Source organism: Nicotiana tabacum, chromosome 24 (assembly GCF_000715075.1).
Source record: "Nicotiana tabacum cultivar K326 chromosome 24, ASM71507v2, whole genome shotgun sequence".
NCBI lineage: Eukaryota > Viridiplantae > Streptophyta > Magnoliopsida > Solanales > Solanaceae > Nicotiana > Nicotiana tabacum.
In genome coordinates this window covers 81237775-81253910 of record NC_134103.1, presented here as the reverse complement: position 1 = coordinate 81253910, position 16136 = coordinate 81237775, and positions in this window count along the sequence as shown.

Here is a 16136-nt window from a genome sequence, read left to right as displayed (position 1 = left end):
TTCCCTTCTATATTCTTTGGGATGAAACATATTGACTTGATAGAAAGGTAGTAACTTGTTGGAGAAAAAAGGGGCATGAAATGGGAGAGGAACGAGTTTGTAATATTTTTGTTTAAGAAGATGAAGATGAGGGACGAAATAAACAGTAAAAAAAAAGTCAGGTCAATAAATCCACATTAGCTTACGCGCTCAGATGTTGGTGAATAACACTACATTTATCATGTCAGCATTTTGTATTCAATAGATATACTTTGATGATAGTTGGTGTCTAATAGGAAACATTCTTGAGGTGTGTAAGTGTAACTGAAAAATAGTGACAAGTGTATTTGGGCCTTTAAACTTCACCAAGTAAGCATGAATGTTGTTTCTAACATCCTGAATAAATTAATGTGCAACAACCAATTATAAGCACTTAATTAGTAGACGGTCAAAGTCGATCCGTACTATCGTTTACCACAAGGTAACCGACCTAACATAAAGAAGTTTCACTATACTTATACTTAACTAATCAAAATGTTAGGGAGAGCTTTACCCGTAGAATAATTTTTAGCACGAATTCAAATTTATTAACCGAATTTCTAACATATATGAATATCAAATATCGAATGAGAAATAAAAAGCTACACTCTAAACAACAAAGGACATATCAATAAATAATAATTAATGAGATCTCAATCACATTCGTTAACAAGTACGAAAGCAACTTTGATTCTCTCGCTATTAGTTAGTGGAACAGCGTATCTGGCAATGAGACTAGCTATAGCTCGACGACAAAAGACTAAGGATCGCAAGTTTTCATACTTAAGAATCAATAAACATATTTTCCACAATAAAAATTTTACACTAAACAAAGGGAAATAGAAGAGAGAAAAGCCAGAGGTGCCGCAAAATGAAAATGGAGTTCCAATTGAGGGCGGCTGATGATTCATTGTATAATGGCAGAAAACTGTGTTTCAAAGTTGGAAGGGAATACAATGGGCAGACTCATTTAATCATTGTGCCTTAATCGTGTGAAATTAACTTAGAGTTTAAATTAATTTTAAGCACTTTGTATACGGTCAAAACCGATTAATCCGTCGTACGGACTAGTCGGTATGATAATACTTTGATCGAAGGGCGGCTTCGTAATATCAGGTCGAGGACCGAAGTCAGATCATCAAGTTTCGAGCTCTAGGACCAATCAATGACAAGCTCGGTATCATTATCGAGCTCGTATCCAAATCAAACTACGGGGTGAGGCAAAATTATCAAGCCTAAGATGCATAGACCAACCGACACCGACCCCGAATCAATACCAAACTCCGAGTCAGAATCAAGCTCGAGTCAAGATCGAGAGCTCGAATCAATATCGAGCTCACGGACAAGAGCCGTTACAACCACACTAGGAGAGAGAATCCTGGTGATTGTTGTTTCTGTGAGGGGACATTCAGACATTATAACAAAAGATTATTCCTTATATCAAAAGATCAATCCTTTGAGCTCTCTTACTTCATCTTATCTGGTCCATTTATTTTCTCTTTCCAACAGTTTTTATCTTTTGTTCTTATAGTCAAGATTGGATACTTCTATTTCTCTTTATAATTTGTATCAAGCTATACCACATACCCTTAGAACTACGTACAAATTCAACTCTATCTGATTTTTCGAGTAAACAGTTTGGCGTCCACCGTGGGGCTGAGGATAACAGTACAAACCTGCAACACACACCGTTTTACGCTTGTCTTTCGAGAGTATCTTTGGCTTCGGATTAGCAAGGACAAACCCCCGATTAATGGCTTTACCTATCGACAACGAAGCTGCCCTTCAAGATGAAACCAACAACTTGACGCCCAAGGCTGGAAGGCTGCTTGTCGATGTCGTTGAAGCTCGAGTCGAAGTACCACTAGACGTTAATTTGCATGTGGCCCTTGAGGCAAACTAACGTTCTGAACCTGAACATAGCATTCATGGTGGTACTCGATCTGCAGCCCGAGACACCCATAACATTAAGGAAAACGGCCTCAGCTTGCGTATGATTTTTGAAATGTTGCAAGCCCAACAGGTAGTGATAGCTCAGTTGCAGAGCCAAACCCAGCTACTGAGCAGGCCGAAGCCCAGTCCACCTCGAGAAATTTCCCACAAAATGGAGCCAGCCATAGTGAGGTCAAATGAGGAAGAATCGGGGACTACTCCCGAAATTGCTAAAATACACGAGGAGCTCACAAAGCGAGTCGAAGCCAACGATAAAAAAGTAGAAACTTATAACTTCAGGGTCGATCAGATCCCGGGGGCTCCACCAATGATAAAAGGGTTGGATTCCAAAAAATTCGTGCAAAAGCCTTTTCTCTCGAGTTCAGCCCCAAAACCAATCCCAAAAAAATTCCGCATGCCCGAAATTCCCAAATATAATGAAATGACCGACCCCAACGAACACGTCACCTCTTACACATGTGCCATCAAGGGTAACGATTTAGAAGACGATGAAATCGAATCTGTGTTATTAAAAAAATTCGGAGAGACCCTCTCGAAGGGAGCAATGATTTGATATCACAACCTACCACCGAATTTCATCGATTCATTTGCCATGTTAGCAGATTCTTTTATAAAGGCATACGCCGGCGTCATAAAAGTCGCAACAAGGAAATCGTACCTTTTCAAAGTAAAACAAAGGGATAATGAAATGCTGAGGGAGTTCGTGTCCCGATTTCAAATGGAACGCATGGAATTGCCACCGGTCACAGACGATTGGGCTGTGCAAGCTTTCACCCAAGGTTTGAACGAGCGAAGTTCGATAGCATCACGTCGGTTGAAACAAAATTTGATCGAGTATCCAGCAATAACTTGGGCAGATGTACACAATCGATACCAATCAAAAATCGGGGTCGAAGATGACCGATTAGGAGCTTATCCCGGATTAGTACATCCAAACAGGTCAGCTATGTCGGCTATTAAAACCCAAAGGGACATCGACAGAGAGCCAAGGTCGAACAGAGACCGATATCAACCATACATTGCAGATCAAAGGAACTGTGGTTCGGGACGCAATTCCGTCCGGAACAATCGAAGAAGTGATCGAGGGTAGAATTCTCGGGGACTTATGAACAAGAGTGGTTTTGACAAATATGTCGATCCTATAGGGGCACCTCAGTTATCGGAATAAAACTTTAGCGTCAATGCGTCGGGCATTGTATCAGCAAACGGAAGAATCAAAGACACTAGGTGGCCTAGACCCATGCAAACCGATCCTTCCCAAAGAAACCCAAATTCGATGTGAAAATATCATGGTACGCATGGCCACAAGACCGAGGATTGCAAACAATTAAGGGAAGAGGTAGCCTGTCTATTCAATGAGGGCCACCTTCGAGAGTTCCTCAGCGATCGAGCCAAGAATCACTTTAGAGAAAGGGACGCCAAAAGAAAAAATGAATAAGAGGAACCTCAAGATATCATTCATATGATCATCGGTGGGGTCAACACTCCACAGGGACCCGTACTCAAACGCAATAAGGTACCGACCACTGGGGTAAAGCGAACCCGAGATTATGTGCCCGAAGGCACTTTATCATTCGACAATGAAGAAGCAGAAGGCATTTCTCAGCCCCACAACGACGCTCTGTTAATTTCTATTCTATTAAATAAAGTTCAAGTTAAGTGTATTTTAGTGGATCCAGGTAGCTCTGCGAACATCATCAGATCGAGGGTCGTGGAGCAGCTCGGTCTACAAAATCAAGTCGTGCCCGCAACTCGGGTCTTAAACGGCTTTAATATGGCCAGTGAAACGACTAAATGGGAGATTATTCTACCGGTGAACGTGGCTGGGACCATCCAAAGTACCAAGTTCCACGTAATCGAAGGCGGTATGAGGTACAATGCCCTACTTGGAAGGCCTTGGATCCACAATATGAGAGCAGTACCCTCGACTCTCCACCAAGTAATGAAATTCTCGACGTCGGATAGCGTGAAAATGGTATACGGGGAGCAACATGCTTCAAAGGAAATGTTTGCAGTCAATGAGGTAACACCGATATCAACACTCTTAACCTCGGAAAGATCGAGCATTAAAGGCAATCGAGAAGTCAAATAGCAATCACAGCCGTCAGTCTCGACCGAATCAGGGAAGCATGAAATGGAAGAAGAGGAGGAGGATTTTCTGACTCCTCGAACTATTATCACCCCGAAGATTCTGACACCACCAAAACAATGATCGAGGAACTAGAACAGGTTATATTGATCGAGCATCTGCTTGAGAAAAAGGTATACCTCGGAACGGGATTAACCCCAGAACTCAGGAAAAAACTTATTCAATTTCTTATTAATAACATAGATTATTTTGCTTGATCCCATTTAGACATGGCAAGAATCTGTCACGCCCCGAAATTCTCATCTTCGGACTGTGATGGCGCCTAACATTTCACTTGCTAGGCAAACCAACGTTAGAATAATATTATCAATTTTTAAAACAATTTTTAAATTTATTAATAACAAAGAACGATTGCGGAAGTAAAATTTAAAATATAGTAAATAATTCATAAATACAACGGTGTCTAAATACCATCCCAGAATTTGGTGTCACAAGTGCACGAGTTTCTAGAATAATATAAATAAGGGCCTGAATAAAATAAAGCTGTCTGGAAATAAATACACAACTAAAGTAAAGTAGACGGGGACTTTAGAACTACGGACGTTGTGCAGTTATACCTTAAGTCTCCTCTGAGTAGCTGAAATCCGAGCAAGTCTATGGTACGTCATTGGGACCAACTCTGAAATCTGTACAAGAAGTGCAGAGTGTAGTATCAGTACAACCGACCCCATGTACTGGTAAGTATTGAGCCTAACCTCGACGAAGTTGTGACGAGGCTAAGGCAGGTCACTTACATTAACATGTACGCAGTATTAGTGATAACAACAAATAATAGAAATAAAAATCAGGTAACTCATTTAAAATAATTGAAGCCAACTCAACAGTCATAACCAATTATAATTTTCATCAATTTTCGTTGCAGTGTGCAACTCGCTCTCACAATATATTCACATTCAATTCTGTTTCAGCGTGCAACCCGCTCATATATTCATTTTCAATCCTCTCATATAAATATTTTTAATCACGTATATATATTGATTTTTAAATAAGTCTATTGCGGCGTGCAATCTGATCCCCCAAATATTGACTTTTAATAAGTCTGTTGCGGCGTGCAACCCGATCCTCCAATATGAACTTTTCAATCAATTCTGTTATGGCGTACAACCCGATCCTCTAATATATATCCATTTACCAACTCTTATAAAAGAAATTTCTCCAATAAATGCAACAACTAATATAAAATTATACGACAACAAGCATACAATAATTATGATTAAATTATAAAACAAACAATGACAAATAGCAAATTATTATGAAAATCAGGGAGAAAATAGGCAGTTTAATATTTAATATACTAAATGTCAAATAACAATTAAGACACATAATTCAAATAGCATGTAACAATTAATGCAGGAATTCAAGAATTAATATTTGACAAAGAATAGGAGAGAAATAATTAATATAATAAATTAATTCATGATTAAAAATAATTTATGAATTTTTAAGTAATTATGCAAATAATTAATTTGACGACGTATAGACACTCGTCACCTCGCCTATACATCATTCACATGCATTTTACATAACAATGGTTTAAGGGTTCTATTCCCTCAAGTCAAGGTTAACCACGACACTTACCTCGCTTTGTAAATTCTAATTAATTACTCAACCACAGCTTTCCCTTTTAAATTTATCTCCAAAAGCTTCAAATCTATTCACAAATAATTCGATGTATTCAATATAAATCATAGGAATTAATTCCTTGTGAATTTATTAATTTTTTGGATAAATATGAAATTTATTTAAATATTCGACAGTGGGACCCACATCTCAGATCCCGAAAAAACTCGCGAAATTCAAACACCCATTGCGCTACGAGTTCAACCATACAAAAATTATCCAATTCCGATGTCAAATGGACCTTCAAATCTTAAATTTTCGTTTTTGGAAGATTTTATAAAAATCTGATTATTTTTCTTCCATAAATTCACGGATTCATGATATAAATGAGTATGAAATCATGAAATATAATCAATATAGGATAAGAAACACTTACCCCCAATATTTTTCCCGTGAAAATCGCCCAAGAAACGCCTTACCCGAGCTCAAAAATTGGAAAGGGTTGAAAATAGGTTGAAACCCCATTATTTCTGGGATTTTTACTCATCGCGATCGCGTAGAACAACTTTTGCCCAAGTTCATTTTACTCTTCGCGATCGTGGGAATGGCTTCGCGATCGCGAGGCACATTTTAACTGCCTAGACTTTTAAATCTACGCAATCACGTAAATGGTCATGCGATCGCGGAGTAGATTTTTCCAGCCTTACGCGATCGCGTACTTACTTGTGCGATCGCGTAGCACAATTGACGTGCCTAGCTTCTGCCTTCCTTCCTTCTACGCGATCGCAGCTGGTCCCTTGCGTTCGCAGTGCACTGGAAGTTTACCTTCCGCGATCGCGTGCCTATCTTCACAAACGCGAAGGGTAAAACTTACTACTTACGATTTCCTCTTCGCGATCGCGAAGCACAATGCACCAGATGACAGCAGAAGCTCAAAACCAGATTTTCTAAGTTCAAAATCATCCTGTAGCCTATCTGAAATTCATCTGAGCCCTAGGGGCTCTAAACTAAACATGCACACAAATCCTAAAATATCATACGAACTTGCTCGCACGATCAAATAGCCAAAATAACACCTAGAACTACGAATCGGACACCAAATCAAAGGAAATTTTTAAGAAAACTTTAAAATATATATTTTTACAACCGGATGTCTGCATCACGTCAAATCAACTCCGATTTTTACCAAATTCGACAGACAAGTCATAAATATTATAGTGGACCTATACTGGGTTCGGAACCAAAATACGGACCCGGGGTCAATAAATCCAACATCAATAATTTCTTAAAAATCATTAAGCTTTCAAGCTTTTAATGTTTCATCAAAATTTCATATCTCGGGCTAGGGACCTCGAAATTCGATTCCAGGCATACGCCCAAGTCCCAAATCACGATACGGACCTACCGAAATTTTTAAAATACTGATCCGGGTCCGTTTGCTCAAAATATTGACCAAAGTCATCTCAGTTGAGTTTTAAAGCTCTATTTCACATTTTAATCCATTTTTCACATAAAAACTTTCCGAAAAATTGTACGGACTGCGCACGTAAGTCGAGGAATAATAAATGGTGCTTTTTGAGGTTTAGATTACATAATTACTTATTAAATTCAAAGATGACATTTTGGATCATCACAGAATCCCAACCGTCGATAACAACCCACCGGCTGAGCTTGGACCCTAGGTTCAAACCGGTGAAGCAAAAAAGAAGACCTCAGTCCGAGATATAGCACACATTTGTAAAGGACGAGGTAACTAAACTTCTCAAAATAGGGTCGATTCGGGAAGTAAAATATCTCGAATGGTTAGCCAATGTAGTTGTAGTCCCTAAAAAGGGGAACAATCTTAGAATGTGTGTAGATTATAAGGATTTGAGCAAGTCGTGCCCCAAAGATTCTTTTACACTACCTAACATCGAGCACATGATCGATGCAACAGCCGGCCACGAGATCCTTACTTTTCTCGATGCCTATTCCGGATACAATCAAATTCAAATGAACCTGGAGGGCCGAGAAAAGACCTCATTTATCACCAAATATAGAACATATTGTTATGATGTGATGCCCTTTGGGCTAAACAATACAGGAGCTACTTACCAACGCCTAGTGAATAAAATATTCGAAGAACAAATAGGTAAGTCAATTGAAGTTTATATTGATGACATGCTAGTTAAGTCCCTACGTGTAGAGGACCATTTGACTCATTTGCAGGAGACGTTCGAGATTTTAAGGAAATACAACATGAAGCTCAACCCCAAGAAATGTGCTTTCGGGGTTGGTTTGGGCAAGTTCCTTGGCTTCATGGTATCAAATCGAGGAATCGAGATCAACCCCGATAAAATCAAGTCCATCGAAGACATCACCATCGTAGAGAGTGTGAAATCAGTGTAGAAGTTAACCGGACGGATATCTACCTTAGGCCGGTTCATTTCGAGGTCATCGGATCGAAGCCACAAATTCTTCTCTCTACTCTAAAAGAAGAACGATTTCGCCTGGACTTTGAAATGCCAATAGGCATTAGAACAATTGAAGCAATACATGTTGAGCCCACTGCTACTTCACACTCTGAAGGCAGATGAGAAACTTTACTTATACTTGGCGGTATCAGAAATCGCGGTAAGTGGCGACCTAGTTTGAGAAGAGTAAGGTACACAATTTCCTGTTTATTATGTAAGTCGGACCTTAGGAGAAGCAGAAACTAGATATCCTCACTTAGAGAAATTGGAACTTGCACTGATAAGCGCCTCTAGGAAGTTAATACCATACTTTCAATGTCACCCCATATGCGTTTTTACTATACTTACCCACTTCTTAATATTTTGTACAAGTCCGAACTATCAGGCCGATTGGCCAAATGGGTCGTCGAACTCAGTGGGTACGATATCGAATATCAACCTCGTACGGCCATCAAATCTCAAATTTTAACGGACTTCGTGGCCGATTTCATGCCAACCCTCGTACCTGAAGTTGAAAAAGAACTCTTGTCAAAATCGGGTACAACATCGGGGGTTTGGACCCTCTTCATAGATGGTGCTTCGAATGCGAAGGGGATCGAACTTGGCATCATGTTAAAAATCCCCACGGGTGGAATTATTCGGCAATCTATCAAAACTTCTAGGTTGACTAATAATGAGGCCGAGTATGAGGCCATGATTGCAGGTCTCGAGCTAGCTAAAAGCTTGGGAGCAAAATTCATTGAATCCAAATGTGACTCTTTGCTAGTGATAAACCAAGTAAACAAAACCTTCGAAGTTCGAAAAGATAGAATGCAAAGGTATTTGGATAAATTACAGGTAACTTTGCACCGTTTCAAGGAATGGACTTTACAACATGTGCCTCGAGAACAAAACAGTGAGGCCTATGCACTCGCAAATTTAGGGTCATCGGTCGAGGAAGACGAGATCGGATGGGGGACTGTCATTCAACTCTCGGGATCCGTAATCGAGGAGGGGCATGCCGAGATAAATTCTACAAGCTTAACCTGGGATAGGAGGAATAAGTATATTGAATACTTGAAGAACGGAAAACTCACGTCGAACCCTAAAGAATCAAGGGCCCTACGAACTAAAGTTGCTCGGTTCACGTTGGCTGAAGATGGAACGCTATACAGAAGGATGTTCGATGGACCATTGGCAGTATGCTTAGGACCAGGAGACACCGATTATGTTTTATGAGAGGTCCATGAAGGCACCGAATCAATGATTCACAAAATCATCAGGGCGGGACACTACTGGAATAGTTTGGAAAAAGACACTAAGGAGTTTGTTCGAAAATGTGATAAATGTCAAAGGTTTGCACCGATGATCCATCAACCGGAGAGCAACTTCATTCAGTACTATCCCCATGGCCATTCATGAAATGGGGGATGGATATCGTCGCCCCCTACCATCGGCCCCAGGTAAAGCTAAGTTCGTTTTATTTATGACTGACTATTTCTCTAAATAGGTTGAAGCACAGGCGTTCGAGAAAGTGAGAGAAAAAGAGGTTATAGACTTCATCTGGGATCACATCGTGTGTCGATTTGAGATACCCGCAGAAATAGCATGCGACAATGGTAAGCAATTTATCGGCAGTAAAGTAACAAAATTTCTCAAAGACCATAAAATAAAAAGGTTATTGTCAACACCGTACCATCCTAGTGGGAACGGACAGGCCGAATCGACGAACAAGGCTATCATCCAAAACTTGAAGAAAAGGTTGAACGAAGCTAAAGGGAAATAGAGAGAAATTCTGCCTGAGGTCCTTTGGGCATATCGAACAACATCGAAGTCCATTACTAGGGCAACTCCATTTTCCTTGGTGTATCGCTCCGAGGCCCTAATTCCAGTCAAAGTCGGAGAACCCAGTCCAAGGTTTCGACATACGTCGGAGGAATCGAACCACGAGGCTATGAATACTAGCCTCGAATTATTGGATGAAAAACGAGAAGCGGCACTTATTCGAATGGCTATAAAAAAGCAACGAATCGAAAGGTACTACAATAGAAGAACCAACCTCCGCCACTTCAGGGTAGGAAACTTAGTCCTAAGGAAGGTCACCATCAACACTCGAGATCCTACTGAAGGAAAGCTCGTCCCGAATTGGGAAGGACCCTATCAAGTCCTCGATATAGTCGAAAAAAGGTCTTATAAACTCGGAACAATGGATGACAAACCATTACCATACAAATGGAACATATCACTTCTCAAAGGATATTATTGTTAAGGTATGATTTTCTCCCTCCTTTCATCCATATATGTTCGACGCTAACACATTGCAGGAGTTCAACCAAAAACATCGAGACCTCAGGTTTTAAAGTACGCGTTCCACTCTTTTTCCGTTAGATCGGTTTTTATCCTAGCTGGGTTTTTCCGATGAGGTTTTTAACGAGGCAACAACTATGTACTACCTGAGGACAATTCAACAGTATCCAAGGCCTCCTTACAGTCAACCTCGAATACTAGGGGGATTTACCATCAAACAAATCAAGTTCGATATAAGAAAGTTATTTCATATCAAATTCATGTCAGACAGGGTCTCGATAGAGAAATGTGTAAGGGCCAAATGGTCAAAACGAACCGTGCCTGCATAGTTTTGCTCGAGCCTGACGCAAAATACGAACACATGTATAATGACTTATAAAAGAAAAACTTCTTCTTTACTGATATCTTATACTTTGAAAAGTTCGTTTTACTTCTTGATTCAAACAGGCTTAAGGGCCGACCACTATCGAGTTCGAGCAATCACTCACTCGACCATAAAGCCTACGGGCTACAATACTTCGAGTTCGAGTTCAAGCAATCACTCACTCGACTATTAAGCCTAAGGGGTATCTTACTTCGAGTTCGAGCAATCACTCACTCGACCATAAAACCTACGGGGTGCAATACTTCGAGTTCGAGTTCAAGAAATCACTCACTCGACTATTAAGCTTAAGGGCTATCTTACTTCGAGTTCGAGCAATCACTCACTCGACTATTAAGCCTACGAGCTGCAATACTTCGAGTTCGAGCAATCACTCACTCAACTATTGAGCCTAAGGGCTATATTACTTCGAGTTCGAGCAATCACTCACTCGACTATTAAGCCTAAGGGCTACTTTGCTAAAAGTTCAAGCAAACACTTACTCAACTAAATCCTCAAACTTATGAACATTTTCATAAGACACAAGTAAAACAAAATCTTTACTAGGCAGAAAAGAAAATAGAGACAAGTTGGGAAAAGAAAAGACCTTTATACATATGTTTACAAAACGTCCGATCAGGACCTTACACGAAAAGATCAAAATAAGAAAAACCCTAATTATCTACGGGAACAGTCTTCTCTCTATCGGTCTCCTCCCCACTTTGAGATCCGATCTTGCTCTCATCACCGTCATCGTCATCATCATCAACGTCATCATCATCATCAGAGGCCAAGTCCCCAGCATTGGCTTCAAGCTCTTTTGCCTTTGTTATCTCTTCAGTAAGATCGAAGCCTCTAGCATGGATCTCCTCGAGGGTTTCCCTACGATATTGGAATTTGGCAAATTCGGCAATCCAACATGCTCGATTTCGAGCAGTCTCAGCTCGATAAACAGCCACAAATGCGTCTGCATCGGCCTTTGTCTTTTCAGCCTTGGCAAGTTCAGAAGCCAACCGAGCCTCGAGCAGCCTCTTTCTCTGCAGCAAAGCGGTCCATATTTCCTTTCCATTTCAAGGACTCCACCTTTATCACATCGACCTCCTCACGGAGCTTCCCGATCATCTCAAGATTCTGCTACAACTGTGAGACTGAAAGAGTAGCCATCGTTCCAGTATCGAGTCCATAGGATTTTAATAGTGTCATTACCTTCTCGGACAGATCGGTCTGATCTTGGTAAGCTTTGGCTAACTCAGCTCGGAGGTCCTTGATTGCTTTTCCTCTTTGCCCTAAGAGGCGTTTAAGGGCCTTCCTCTCCTCCGTGGCCCGTTGGAGATCGGCTTCGTATCGACGTAGCTCAGCTCGGGATCGAGAACATGTTTTTCGATGAGCTACCATGGCCTACGAATAAAGAAGAACCAAAGTAAGGAAAGAAAAACAGACATAAGAGATAATACCAACAAAATAATTTAAGGCTTACCTGATTCAAAGCCTGTTGCACTCCGTGAAAAAGATCTGATGCATCAGTAGTGCCGGCAGCGTCCTCGACACCGGTAAACAGGTCATAAAAAGGATCAACTCCCTCATAAGGCATGTCTAGTTTGAAGGCCCCCAAAGTTTGGGCTTCCCGAATCGCCCCTTCGGAAAAAGCAGGGAAGGTGGGGCATTCTCTTCGGTTTGAAGATATTCGGGGAGAGCCCCTTCAGAAACATTCCCCATCCGTTGGCTTCGATGGGAAGCATCCTCGATCTCTAACGACTCGGGGACTCTGCCCGAATCTTTCTCCGATATATCCTCAGTTCAAGGCGGAGCCTTATAAATTGCCATCGATCCAGCTGCTTGTGGAACGTCGATGGTCTTCTTCGATCGGGACACCAGTAAGGACCCGTCGTTTTCCTCTTCCTCATCTTCATCCCTTAGATGATGAACCGATTCTAAGGTCAAAGGGATGGTATTCTTCCTCGACTTAAGAGTCGACCTTGCCTTCAGTTTTGGATTTTCGGAAGTGGAGGCCCTTTTTCTCTTAGTTCCCTCCGCCGGTTTAGAAACTGGGTCTGAGGCTTCTTCCTCGCCGGTCAAGGGCCTCAAAATCACATCTCTGCCCAGGCCTACACACAAGAAAATTGGTTGAACATGTGGAAAATATTTCGTTCAAACTCTCAAAACATGAGAAATAGGCTTACCATGATTTTTTGCCTCCCATCGGCCCTTTGCCAAATCACGCCACGAATGTTCGGCATATGTAGAGGTCGAAGCCAGGGCCAGTACCCAGCTCTTAAGATCGGGAATGACACCGGGCATCCAAGGAACCGTTGCATCACAAAAGAGATATCAACAAGAAAGAAACAAAGAGACAAGGCGATAGGGAATAAGCAGCAGAATTACACTTACGCTTCATATTCCATTCTTCGGGGAATGGCATCTTTTCGGCTGGGATCAGGTCCGAAGTCTTCACTTGAACGAACTTTCCCATCCAACCTCGATCCTTGTTCTCATCTATGCTCGAGAACAGTACCTTGGTAGCCCGACGTTGAAGTTTTATTAATCCACCTCGAAAGAGGCGGGGACTATATAATCTAATAAGATGATCGAGGGTGAAAGGCATCCCCTCGATCTTGCTTACAAAGAAACGGATCAGGATAACGATCCGCCAAAAGGAAGAATAAATTTGACCTAGAGTTATTCGGTATTGACAAAAACAATTGATGATAACAGGGTCGAAAGGTCCTAATGTAAAAGGGTAAGTATACACACTAAGGAACCCTTCCACGTGGGTGGTAATATCTTCATCGGGAGCCGGAATTACCACTTCCTTGTTATCCCTGTTGCATTCTGTCTTTAATTGTGCAAGTTGCTTTTTGGTTATCGAGCACAAATATCTCGATACTGGCTCACACTGACCGGGAACCAATGAGCCCTTATCGACCTTAAAATCTGAGGTGAGAAGACACGTTCCGAGAACAAACTCCTCAGGCCATGGCTCCGCCGGTATTTTATCGGCGGCGGGCTATGAAGAAGAAGCCTCTTCTTTTTTAGGGACGGTTTTTGATGTTTTCACCATTTTTTAAATTTAGAAGAAAGAAATAAACAAGATGTGGTGTTTCAAAGAAAGATTTTACAGTAAAATCACAGAAGAAAAATTTTGCACTTAATTCAGAAGGTATGTGAAAATGCTTAGGAAATCTTTTAGATTAGAAGATGTAAAAGTAATTAATGGTGAAAGAAGGGGATATTTATAGGCTGAGCAGTGGCGATCCAATATCGGTAATGGCCGACCACCGTCTGACACGCACTAAATGCCTCGGTAAGCTGAACCGAAGGGACATCTATCGTGTACTTCACGATCTGATTCGATGCACACGTCAGTATATATCTAATCATACCGTTGGAAAATCATATAGTTTCTCGTTACATTCTTTCGGAGAAACGCGGGGACTATCTGTATACGGTCAAAAGTGATTAGTCCGTCGTACGGATTGGTCGGTATGATAATACTTTGATCGAAGGGCGGCTTCGTAATACCAGGTCGAGGTCCGAAGTCAGGTCATCAAGTTTCGAGTTCTAGGACTAATCAATGACAAGATCGGTATCATTATCGAGCTCGTATCCAAATTGAACTACGGGGCGAGGCAAAATTATTGAGCCTAAGATGCATAGATCGACCGACACCGACCCTGAATCAATACCAGACTCCGAGTCAGAATTGAGCTCGAATCAATATCGAGCTCACAGACAAGAGTCATTGCAACCACACTAGGAGAGAGAATCCTGGCAGGAATTAGGAAAAAGCTAGTTCTTCATGGGTTCCCCACTATGTATTTTTTATTATATCTAAAGTAGGATTTCTCCAATATAAAAGGGATGACTGTTGTTTCTGTGAGGGGACATTCAGACATTGTAACAAAAGATTATTCCTTATATTGAAAGAACAATCATTTGACCTCTCTTACTTCATCTTATCTGGTCCATTTATTTCCTCTTTTCAACAGTTTTTATCTTTCGTTCTTATAGTCAAGATTGAATACTTCTATTTCTCTTTACGATTTGTATCAAGCTATACCACATACCCTTAGAACTACGTATAAATTCAACTCTATCTGATTTTTCGGGTAAACACACTGCTAATGTAAACATATTTGTACAATTAAATCATTTATAAAGTAATTACATGTTAATCTTTAATAAGTAGTAATGTAAATCTAGTAAAACAGATAGTTAACCTGTTAAAATTAATTGATTGTATAAAAAAATCCTTACATAGTTCTTATATATAACTTAAATCAAATTATAAAGGATATTTTAAGTTATGTGCATAACCAATTTTGTTGGAGATAATGTCTTCAACTACCGTTGATGCACTTTTTCACCAACATTCAATTTTATTGAAGCACCTGTCTTCAACTCTCGTTGATGCACTTTGTCACCAACATCCAATTTTGTTGAAGTACTTGTCTCCAACTCACGTTGATGTACTTTATCACCAATACCCGATTTTGTTGAAGCACCTGTCTTCAACTCCCATTGATGTACTTTATCACCAACACCCGATTTTATTGAAGCACCTGTTTTCAACACCCGTTGATGCACTTTGTCACCAACACTCAATTTTATCGAAACACATAATCAACTTCCGACTTTTTAAAACTTCTCTCCAACTTTTAGAGAAGAATTACTTCATCTTGTGCCATATTTGTTTGCACCTCTTTAAACTTGTTTTTTTTTTTTGAATCTGTCTTGAAACTTTTCATCGAATAATCTAATTTTGTTGACAACTATTTATGATTTTGCCAACATATTTTTTGGCTTGATAGGAGGCACACATTGGCTAGCGCCGCCCGCCGGCAGCGGAAGCTACTTGATTCTCTCCCAAGATCGTAGAAGTTGTGATACCAATATAAAGGAAAATATTTTATTTATAAATTTATGAATGATCCCTATAATTCTTTATTTCCTCCACACTTCTTCCACACATAAAATAAGCTACCAATGCCTCTATTTATAATAGTATGAAATATATTTCAACTAGAAATAGGAAAGCATATTTCTATATTAATTATGACTACAGATCCTATTTAGACATTAATTAATTAACTAACTTTGCAAATACCAAATTCTAAATAATTTAGATATCCTACTATAACTTTGAATTAGTTTTCCAACATTTTCATTTTCCACGAAGACATTTCTTTCAATATTTGAAAGAATTGGGATAACCCCATAAAATTTAACTACTTGTTCGCTAGTCTACAAATCCCCTAAAAACATCAAAGTTCGAGCTAAGAATTGTATTGCTTCTTTCGAATGGGAAACCTATCTATTCACCATTGTTTTTCATTCTTTTTCCCTTTACTCCTTTGTT